Here is a 12318-nt window from a genome sequence, read left to right on the forward strand (position 1 = left end):
TCGTTATAACATACAATATTATATAAAAGCGATTTATAAATAATAATTAATTATAAATCAAACAGTTGTTAGAATATAAAACAGCTGAAAGTGTCTCGTTAAAAAAAGAGAACACGTGTTACCTTCTGATGGAATTTTTGGTTCGAGGGATCAGATTAATTATTTACAGATCACAATCGTTATAACATACAATATTATATAAAAGTGATTTATAAATAATAATTAATTACAAATCAAACAGTTGTTAGAATATAAAACAGCTGAAAGTGTCTCGTTAAAAAAAGAGAACACGTGTTACCTTCTGATGGAATTTTTAGTTCGAGAGATCAGATTAATTATTTACAGATCACAATCGTTATAACATACAGTATTATATAAAAGCGATTTATAAATAATAATTAATTATAAATCAAACAGTTGTTAGAATATAAAACAGCTGAAAGTGTCTCGTTAAAAAAAGAGAACACGTGTTACCTTCTGATGGAATTTTTGGTTCGAGGGATCAGATTAATTATTTACAGATCACAATCGTTATAACATACAATATTATATAAACGCGATTTATAAATAATAATTAATTAAAAATCAAACAATTGTTAGAATATAAAACAGCCGAAAATGACGTATGACGATAAAAATGATGCCTGGAATATTAGTTTCGGATGTGGCCGTGAAAGTGGACGCGCGTTTCCGCCGCTAGAAGGTGAAATTCTCGCTTAGTATGCGGCTCGTAGAAACATACTTTCCCGTAGAGTGTAGAACGTACGTTGAATGTCAATTGCCAAAAACACTTTTACGTTCGTTTCGAGAAATGGCTTTGTCTGTTCCAATTACGCGTTGTGTGCTCAATTATCGTCATTTACCAATTGCTGGCCAAGGTAACCGCTGACTCTATATGCCAAAATTTGAAGCACTGAAAACACAGCTAGAAAATGCTTGCTTGGACAAAAATGAAGGGTTGAAATCACGATATGCCAAGAGGGAAACGATAGAGGGATAATTTTTGTGATAAACGAGCCGATGTAATGACGGTCCGCTTTCCAACCCTACTCGATCCATCAAGATGCAATAAAAATGAAAATAAACGGGTTTACTAATGGCGTGATGTAGATGTATAATAAGGGATAATTGTACGTGATAAACCGTGTCTCGGTGATCTTAATGTGACGTCGTGGGAATTTTAATAGGGGAAAAGAAGCGAAAGATTGGTTGTAGAGAATTTGTCAAAATCTTAGATAAGTGTGATTATTGTAATTAGTTTTGTTGAGCTTGAGGTTGACTGATTGAAGAACGAATGAATGAATTTGTAATAGAAAAGTATATTGAAGTAATTAAAGATATAAGTATAAGTATGATGTATAAGTTTATGCTGATTCAGATCCTTACTCTCTTTGTGTTATTGTGTTATAGTGTTATTTATAGCAAAAGGATATTACCAAAAAAAGTTGAGCTTATAGCTGTAGCTAGAGGCTACAGGGAACATAAATAGAAATCTGTTTATTAGTTCCTTTATTTCTAGACCTTGCAAACCAAAACATAATGTACAATAATATATACCGCACCTTATTTAGAATATTTCTGCGTAATAGCAGTCTACAGATCACGGATGTACATAAATAAAGATGTAGAGTTTTTCTTGAAGTAGTTACTTCAATAAGTTTTTTGCAAGTTCGTCAAAAAAAGAGGAATTTTCCTTTTACGAGACACGCATACACTATAGTTCGAAAGTATACGAATGCTTGATCGTTTCTTATAAAATGTAATTTAATTACAAAATTCTAGAAAAATTGTAGATTTTGCGATGACCTTATGCCTTCTAGTGCTACTAGAATAGTATCATGTATTCACGTATGATTGAATATTTTGTGGCGATTAAATTGATTTTTAAAAACTAATATGTACGTTATGATAAAACCGACGTGTACAATCGTTACACCATGCAGAAGTGTTCGCAAAGACGATAAGTCCTTATCATTGGATTCTTTAATTTCTGAATTATGAGTTAGATTAAGACGAATTCTAAACTGATAAAAGAATTATCGTCGTCAATGCAACCAATGATATTGAGATAGTAGAAATTTTTCGAAAACTCAGAAATGTATTTTATAATAAAATACGATCGTCGTTCGTAAATGTGTATGTGCATTATATAGTTGAAATATACGTAACAGTTTCTGCGATTTAAATCCGTTCAAAGGAGGAATAATAAATACAGTTTCTATCGGCTGTTTGAATTTTCCAGAAGAAACCGCTTATATAACATGGAAACAGAGGGGATAATGCTTTGCCCAATACCGAAACGGCGCAAAAAGAATTACATAGCTTGTTAAAAATATGCGGAGAAAGGTACTGAACGCTGGAAAAATACCCTTGTTACCGCATTTTAAAAAGTACCAATTCCATCGAAACGAATACAATGAAATCTGAAATTTTCACTTTCTTCCCTTTAAATATGAAATTTTACTTTATGCTATTTTCTTTTTCTTTGTTTATTATACTAAATAGTATTTATAATATTTCTGATCTTTTATTCGCGTAATATACATTTTATTTATGTATCCTATTAATTTTTTTGTTTCAGTTAATAAAACTGAATTTTATTTACTCGGACATTCTCTACGTTTTAAATAAATAAAATTATCCTTTCAATAAATATTATTACGTTCCCTGAACAGAATTATGTTTTTCGTTATATTATAAGTATTCCTTTCTATGTCTTTATTCGGCTGAAAGTCGAATATCGTGAAAAATATCGCACGAAGATCGATGTAACATTACCCGTTCTCACCCGTTTTAGCTGTTTCAAAATTCATAACAGGAAAGCATAATCTCGTTCTCTCCGCCAAACATCACAAATAGGAAATTGCAGATTTCCCCAGAATACCCCGGAATTCTATTTCGCAATTCTCTCTGTGCAAATCGTCCCGACGTAACACGTCTAACTAGTGTACCAGGATCAACGAATTTCGGTTGAAAATTTCTCCATTGCCAGGCTCCATCGTTATAAGTAAATAAAACATTAAATTGCCAATTAACCGACCAGACTCCACCACCTCGTTATTTTCGATAATATCACCATAGATAAAGGGGTGTTCGAATTAATCTATATCGCGTTACTTTTCCAATTAAACGTCGATAGTCGGGCAGCTTTTTAATTTGACGATTTGTTACGATACAAAAACTGTCGCGAATCAGTGTTTAATCTTTCCGAGCGCTTCGTCTTTTTAAGCTCATCGAACCAATCCTTTTCCCCTTTAGAAAAATTATGCTGTTTAATTTTCAATATATATTAGCTTTAGAAATTAATCCTTCGATCATCGTACGTATCTCGAACGCTGATTCGTGTTCCTACGTTTTTATGAGACAAATAAACCAGTTAATAAATTTGGTTCACCTATTACCTATTATTATTAATTATTAATTAGGACGACTTATATAGCAAAAAAAAAATTCTTTGTTGAAGAAGGTAATTCTTCCCTAAAGAGAAGAACGTAATAAGAGTTGATTGTGAATACGTAATTAATGGCTGAAAATCCTCTAATTTACCAAAGATCACCGGCACTCGTTATTTCTTAAAGGTTAAACGAAGCTTTATCAACAAATCCCTTGACAGAAGTAGGAAAGAAGGGAGGCAGATCTTAAGGTAATAGAAAGGAAGTTTTTAAAATTAAAATGAGGAAGAAAACAAAGAGATCTCTGGCCTGTCTACACAGTTCGAACGAACGAAGAAACAGGGTTGCAAACGGTCGATGCTCTGCTGGAACGAGGCCAGAGCTCAGTGTCCGGCATTGCTTGTCAAGCAACGCTTCTTTCATTCCCAGTTTCTTCCGACTTCCTCCGGCCTATTAGCCAGCTTCCTCGCATTTTTCCAACCATGCGGATTGCTGCTGTGGCAACGGTAGGCAATGGCAACGTGGTTGCTAGTCATCGCAAGGGAGTTTCGTTCATGGAGAAACTTTCAGGGGCTGAATTTACTTTTGGCCTGGATTGACGGTCGCATGTTGACATTTTGCGCCTTGGGAATCATTTGCCTGCACTTTCTAACATTCTTTTGATTACAAAAATTACTACCATCCTTGGATGCTTTTTCATAACTTTTTATTGTATTTATTCGATTTTATATCTCAGATGCTGAGTCGGTTAAAATTAAAAGAAGGCCAGTAACGATATCACGAACGTTTTCCATTGACTCTCATTACTTTTACGTTTTATAACTTGTTTTATATTCACCGGCTCGTACATATATACAGGCTGCATATACATATATACATATATACAGTTTTCTAGAAAATCAAGTTTGAAAATTTGTCAAGCACACTTAAACTTGCCTAACAATCGTCTGAAGATGAGTAAACGATCAATAGAAGATTATCCTAGATGCAAGAATAAGAAAAAAATGTGAAAAAGGTTCGTCTGTTTGGTAAATTTTCGAGTTTCTTTTTCTTAAAGAAATCATCTTCCAGACAAATTTTATTCTACACTTTCGACTTATTTCCACACGTAGAATAACGTCCTGTCGATTATTCACTCATCAGTCGTTCAGTCCAGAATTATCTCAAGTATATTTGATAAAATTACCAAACTGAAAATTCTGGAGAACGAAGCATCATACGAGAAAACTGTATTCTATATTTTCTTCTTATTTTTGTTCGTAACATGTACATGATATTCGGCCGCACTCTGTGTAGCTCGAAAGCTATCTAATCAGATTTCGCAACTTTGCTGGAAATTACGTGCAATGCATATTAATTGCTTATAATTCTACATTAGGAAATTTCAAAAGCAAAGTGTACGAAATAGAACTTTGCAAAGGTTATTCTGTTAAAATGAAAATGGTGTCACAAAATGTGCCTAGAATGTAACAACTGTTTAATTGACAGAGTGGCGAATATTTCAATAAAATACAGTTACGTACTATTTCTCAGGTTCAAATAAATAAAATTAAGTAAGATCATATTTTTCGTAACATTTTGTTTGAATTTATGTAAATATACCTGTATGCATAGTAATATCATGTATTTATTGTCAATATTTTACATGTCAATATTTTCGAATATAATGCCTAACATAAGTCTAGTAATACTGCAACTATTTATTTACATAAATATTCTTTTGTTTTTAGGTGAAACTTGTCCAAATTCTGTGTAGCTTTTTTGACTAGTTTATAGGTTTCATGAGCAAATCGAATTACATGATCAAATTATATGAATTACATGACTACGAAGTGGAATCAGATGTGGTGATCAGGCACGAGCAAGCAGTTCGTGTTAAACACGAAGGGTAATCAAATAACACGTTATTGGGTATGGCGATAAAATTAAATACGAATTGGATTTCGCTCTCATGCGTCCACCAATAACGCTATTTCACGAACAAACACAGAATTTCGCCACTGGCTATGTCCCAAATCTGTTGCGAACTGTTGATCAAATTGAGTGGCAAACAAAATGTCACTTCCCTAAGATTTAAGAATTACAAATTATAAACCGATAAAAACAATATAATATTGTACGAAGAAAACAATTATTTGCATAATTATTTTCTTTAAAAACTTTCAAGAGCCAGAGTGGATAAATTGCTTAATGATAATAAATTACTTAAATGGCACGAAATAACACGTACATCGTTGATTAAATAAACGTTACACGACGATCTCAGGTGCGCCTTTAAAAAAGACACGAACGAGCTTATTACACGATCCATTTTTCCTATGCTAGATTTAGACAAAAATAAACAATTACCTTTTGGCAATCGATCAGTGACACCTTTTCTTATTACATTTCACGATATAACGAGATATATTATTTTCTCATCTATTTTTTATAATTCGCTATCTTTTTCTATTAAGTTTCCCTATTTAAATCTTTTCAAACTGCGATAGTATGAAACTCAGAAAAACCGTATTTAGTTATGATCTAACTTCTAACTTTAGCAAATACAGCTACATTTAATTTATATCGAACAATACCGCTGAGCGATCAAATTCTCTATTTATCCTAATTCCACTATTCTACTAAATACTAAGTTTCGCTATTTTTCGGCTTCCAGAAGCCCGACGTCTCCTCTTCGCCCTCTATTACCCGCGCAATAATAATTTCTCCACAAGCAACAACCTCCTTCCCTCTCCCCTCCTCGTATCTCCGTTAGAAAACGAGCATATCTACCTTGCCTCGTATGACGTTTTACAAACGTTTGCCGGGTAAAACGAGGCGGTGGAATGCGAGATTCGACGAAATGGGACGAAATGGTAGGAAAGTGCGCGTCATCCGGCGAATAAATGCGTTCACGGTTCAGCGATACGGTGGGACGCGACCGCACGTCGCTGTGACGGTAGAGGCGATCGTTCAGCGGAAACAACGTCGGTCGACGGCGAACGCGAAAAAGCGCGAGGTCGTTTCGTTTGGTTGGTCGGCCTCAAACAGCGAACGTACCCTCACGGACCACCGTACAACCGGTTGCCTGTTATAAATGAAAGCTCGTTGGGCCAGCCGGTTATCGTGAAACAGCCGCAAACAAATTGCGCTCGCGGTCGCATACTCGTGTCCGATCTCTTGTAATAAGGCATAATGCGACGCGATTATCAGCCGATAATTTGCACGCAATCCGTCTAGACACGGCTGACCGTCGATCGCGTGATTTTACGTACGAAATTCTCATTCGAACGTTCGTTTCCTCTTTGTGAATCGCGGGCTAATGCCTCACGACGTAATATTCGATAATCGTTTTGCTTTTCTGCTATGATGTTGGTTTTGAGAAATTTCAAGCGTTTTTACTGTGATCTGTCGATGGATGTTGATATTTTCTTGTGTTCGGAGGAAAAGTAAAAGTTCCTTGTAGTTCATAGACTACAAGTAGCAGTTACTTTTTAGCATTTTAATTTAGATAATCATCAAAAGCTACCTTTTATTTAAGTAGAAGTCAGCGATGTTAAAGAGATTGGTAAAAATATGATGTAATTAAAAAATATTAATTTTTGAGTGTTCACGTTATGAGTAATCATTATAAACGATGAACATTGTTTTGGATTATTTATTATTATTATTACGGATGAAGGAAATTAGTTTTATAATACCGTTTATCAGTAACCGAAGAAGTTGTGGCCATTCGTAACAATTAATCGTAATGAAAATCATTGTTTCGCGTATTTTATTATACTATTTTATTATTGTTTATTTTCACATATATATATCCTGATAGATCTGAAATGCATCGACATAAAAATCTACATTTCTACGAGAAATAACTTCCTGCGAAAAGATAGTATTAAGGTCAACCTACTTGGAGCGGATGTTGTCTCGGCTCTTAATTCTTCGTTCCGTTTCCATAAACAATATCATTGATAGTAGCGATAGCAAGCTTTTTCAACAGCGACGAAAAATTTAGGTTAAGCTGAAAGCGGCACAGCAGCCAGCGACTCTGTAAATTCTACTGAGCTCGAATCCACGAGATTTCGAGCGGCCAAGATACGGCTGATAAACAAACAAGAACACGACCCAGTAACCCGGCCATTACCGGGTCGATTTGCTTGTACGGCTGAACACTACAAAAGAGAACGCTACAATCGAATGAAATTAACGAACAGTGCTCCCGAATGATTCGATCCTTTTAAAATGTAATTAACGTTAGAATTAGACGTAATTGATATTGGTACAATACCTAGCTCCAATCTAGAAATTAATTATAAAATAATTTCTTTTTTAGAAATAACTTACAAATTATTCCTTAGTTTTATACGTAACATTATTTGTACGTTTCTTATTGAAATATCGAAAATATAGCAAATCTCAAGTAAATATATCTCCATCCTACAAACTTAGTTAATCAGAAAATGAAGTCAACAGGGATAAGTCGCAGATATCGAAGTATCGATTTCTATCAAATGCCGATACCACTGCCATTAAAATTTCATTCTCGATATCTTACGAATGATAAAACAAATACAACGAATAAAATATATTGAAAAGGCCTGTTCAATCCGTATCTATCGGACTATCCAATGAAAACAACTTGAACTAAACAATTCCATCCCATCCGTCTCTCCCTATAAACCTCCGTCACAATGATACAAAACGGCCGATTAAGACGTCGTCGAGTACCATCGGTCAAAAATGATCGATACGAGACATCTTACCATTTCTCCGCGCTTATATCCCGGTACAATAATTCGCTCCCATCCCGTGGCCTGGATGGGCGCGGTCCATTTACATTTCATTTCGGCAGGCGGTCGAAGGGTTATTTACATTTTCCTCGCGTTTGCCGGCCGCTGATCGCGCAGATCGAAGCGACGGCGCGATGAAGAGGGAAGAAGAATCGGCGGCGAAAGACAGAGAAATACGAGGAACCGCGGAGAAGGGTTCGCAATGGGCCAGGTTTGGTGGGAAGAGGTTCGTTGCAACGCAACGTTCCGATTTAATGGAGCGCAGCGAGTTGATAACGGGCAACGGGCCATTGCAAGATTTATTAACGTCTCGCGACGCCGGATAATGTCTCACCTATTCGCCGACCGGGGAAGCAGACTATAGTCGGGCTGAATTATTCGCGGGACGGAAATTAAGGCTCGAGGCCGGCTGTCTTTTAATCTCCGACAAACGTTTCCTTCGTTTCGTGCCGCCTTCGCCGCTTTCGCCACGGTCTTCCACGGTCCTTTCGCCGGACCGACAGCCTGTCCGATCGATAGACCGTCAGGAAATTCAATGATACACAGGCTCTATGCACGCACGAATCACGGAAGTTCTTTTTCGAGGGGATACACACGCTCGTTCTCCCGAATACGTTTAACGAACAAACAGTACGAACGATGGCGGTTGAAGAGCGTGGGTGTTTTGGTTGGAAGAATATCAAACTTGTTGAACCGGAGCGATATTGAGTGCTAAGTGTGTGTATGCGTGTGTGTGTGTGTGTGTGTGTATGGTTTTGATTGCAAGTATCGAGGATATCGTAGCGAGAGAACTCGAGTGAAGAAGCAAGTAATATGCGAATGGAACTTGTTGATTAGAATCATAGAAAATGGAGAAAATTGAGTTTTGCTCGAGAGAGATGGAATTAATAATATACGATGCGTTCTTTTTTCAATCGTTGAACTATCATCGTGTATAGTATTCGAGTACAGATTTTATAGTGTACATGTAAGTATCTTAAATTTGATCGGAAAATATATAAGAAAAATGTGAAATTCGTTTATCAGAAATTTTATTAGAGACTTGAGTAGAGTATACTTAATTTGCATACGTATAGATTTCTCTCGACTCGTGGTATAAATAATTTTCGAAGTTGCTGCTCTAAACGTTTCGCTTATTTTTTAAATAGAGACACCTTTGTCCAGAATGGAGGCTAAATTAATTAATCATCCATTGTCGATTGGTCCGCTTTCTCTCGTTGTTACAAACTTTTATTTACCCAGTTTTTTCGCTGTTTCTATTATTTCCGACTTTTTTGCGCTGTTTTACAAAAGAAACTTTTAACAAGTTCCGGCCATTTTCCAAGTTCTTCTACTCAAACCGAACGATAACCAACCGAACTAAAACAATGACAAAGAAACGAAACGTTGATTTTCCACTCCTCCCCTTCCTCGTTCCCCTTTTAATATTTCCGCGGCAGAATGAAAAGTTTGTTTGCTACAAAAGTTCCATCGTGAGTTGCTAAACTTTTTTCAAGAGAAGATGTAAAACTTGATCCTACTCCGTTGTTAAACTTTCTTCGGTTCTAGTGCATGAATATCGTAAACGATCGATAAACAATAAAAACTTTCATAATTATCATCATAACTATGTACAATATTATTGTACCAGTAAATCAATGAAAGAAATTAGAAAGATTATATAGGGTGTCTCCAATTTAAATGGCAACATTTCGGCAGAGCGTAGAGAACCGATAAACTAAGAGAAAGTTCTTTGGAGATTCACTCGTTTTTGCTCTATTTTGCACAAAATCGCTACAGAAGAAACAAAAACGTTCTCGTTTTTCCATTTATTTTTTTACTCTTATCTATCGTTGCTGTCATCGATTTAACGAAGATACCGTTCAAAATGCTTGTGCAGCAATGCAATCATTACTTCTAACGATAATTGCAGTTGCGCGTTGCTTTGATGATATTTGACACACTGCAACTACGATTCGGCCTCACCTTCGTTAAACAGATGATAACAGGAATAAATAAATACGAACAAACGAGCGAAGAAACGAAAAATTTTTGTTTCCTTCCTCGCGATTTTCTTCAAAATGGAATAGAAACGATGCAAATCTCCAAAGGATTCTTTTTCTTAATTAATCGGTTCCCTACACGTTCCTGAAGTTTTCACATTTAAATTCGGCATGCGCTGTACATGTCCTCTACAATACGCGCTATTGATCAGAGGCTCGCGGAGATTTGCTAAAACAATTGCAACGTATTGCTGTCTCAGTTCTGCTTAGAATCCTCGATTATTCGTCGTGTTCCTGACAAATCGCTGACAAACGAACATTGTAATGCGCGGCGACGAAGCAGACGAGTAGATGGAAGGAGTACGTTTCGAAAGGATTGGGAACAACGCGGCTAACGATATCACAAACTGAATGCACTGGCGCGGATACATCGCGATCGATCATTTAATGAAAACGTCGTCGTACGTTTTATTTCTCCGGGAACCTTCTGCACGGCCACCCCTTTATTCCGTTCTCCAGGTTCTTTAATTTCATTGCACGGCTTTCCTGACCCGGTAGTTCGCGGTGCCGACCCAAATAACTGCATTCTCGGTAAATAAAGAGCCGAGGTTAGCACTGAAAATATGGCGATCGAGTTCGTTGATCACGTTCCTCCACGCTCTATCGTTGCGGTGTGGGTCAATGGTTACCTGCGCTGGTTAGTAAAGCTGAAACTTTCATTAAACGAACAAAGCTACTCCATTCGATCCATTGATCAAGGTTGCTGCGTGTGAAAGAAAATCAAAGCGTCGAGGATTAAACAGGTTTTATTGGCAATTAAGCGTCCGAAGCTGACTCATTAATTTGGGATCAAAGTTTTATCGAAATTCTTCGTCGCGGTATAAAATGTAATTTCTATCTCTGGAAAAGTTCTTCGTGCTTGGTTCGCAAGTATAGCATAGTATTATTTCTTTATAAAGTATGCTATAGTATTTATGAAAATACCGAGGTATTATTAAATTTGTTATACCTTCATATTCCTTTCTTTCCACTTTATTTCCAAGCCAATGTCGCGGATTCCTTCATTTTCGTCACTTGCCTTATTCTCCATTTCAACTTCTCGTCTTGCATTAAGAAGCGTATATATGCACGTACATATCTCTATGTATTAGGTTGTCCGAAAAGTTTCTTTCGTTTTATAAGGAAATAACAGACGCACGATTTTTTTTGTTTTATATTAGTTTACTGAATTATTCGCGAACATAATAATAGAAATAGAACGAAATGGATGATACTTAATTCAATGAAATTAATATAAAACAGAAATTGTTGTTCCTCTATCATCACCTTATGAAACGAAAGAAACTTTCCGGACAACCTAATATCTCGTTGAATTCTACGTATTTTAGTTCTACGACTGAATAATAAAATACGAAAAATCTCATTCTGCTGTAACATTTCTTGCAAAGAAGCCTCAAAGTGTCCCTCGAAATCTTCACGTACGATTCAATTCAGACTACCTTGTTGTATATTTTATATACAACGTTATTGCCATCGTTTACACACTTGTAATATATTGAATCAGACTCGTCGTTCAAGGATTTAAACAAGTTCAAATTTATGCAATTAACTGCGGAAACTTCTAATGGAAACCTGTAATCGCATCTAGCGATAGATCGGGCACGATGGAATCGCGAACGTCGCGGTACACACGACTTCGTCGTAACTCTTTGCCAACAGGCACCGATCTTCGAATTAATGCCGATTGCTCGCTCGATACATATAACCGGTTAATATTTACCGTCACGATATTCCCACCTCCGCGTGTGTACGTATCCGAGCGATCGCATATCACAGTGAAAAATGAATTTGCGGTCGATCATACGTTACGCTTAACTCCGTGCAATATGCATTACAATACACGACAATGCGTTATTAATTGCCACGAACTTAAAATGCACTGGCCAGTTCGGCCGTTATGTCGCGCCGTTTACGAAATGATGCATGCCGCAGGTTCGCCGTAATAACCGCCGATTATTTACTCCGTGAAACACCGACACTCGCCATTTGCAATTTCAATCGATTCCGATGGTAATAAAAAAAAAAAAAAAAAAAAAAAAAAAAAGAAAGGAGAGAAGAAGAAAGAGAAAGAGAAAGAGTGGGTGACAATGAGATTTATAAGGCGGTGTAATTTTTTGT

The 12318-nt window shown here is 36.4% G+C and overlaps 1 protein-coding gene across 4 annotated transcripts in view; it reads right to left on the reverse strand.

The window, feature by feature from the left end:
- Window positions 1-12318, reverse strand: part of LOC100646769 — a 292006-nt gene that overhangs the window by 49406 nt on the left and 230282 nt on the right. The window lies entirely within an intron of this gene.

This window comes from Bombus terrestris, chromosome 1 (genome assembly GCF_910591885.1).
Source record: "Bombus terrestris chromosome 1, iyBomTerr1.2, whole genome shotgun sequence".
NCBI lineage: Eukaryota > Metazoa > Arthropoda > Insecta > Hymenoptera > Apidae > Bombus > Bombus terrestris.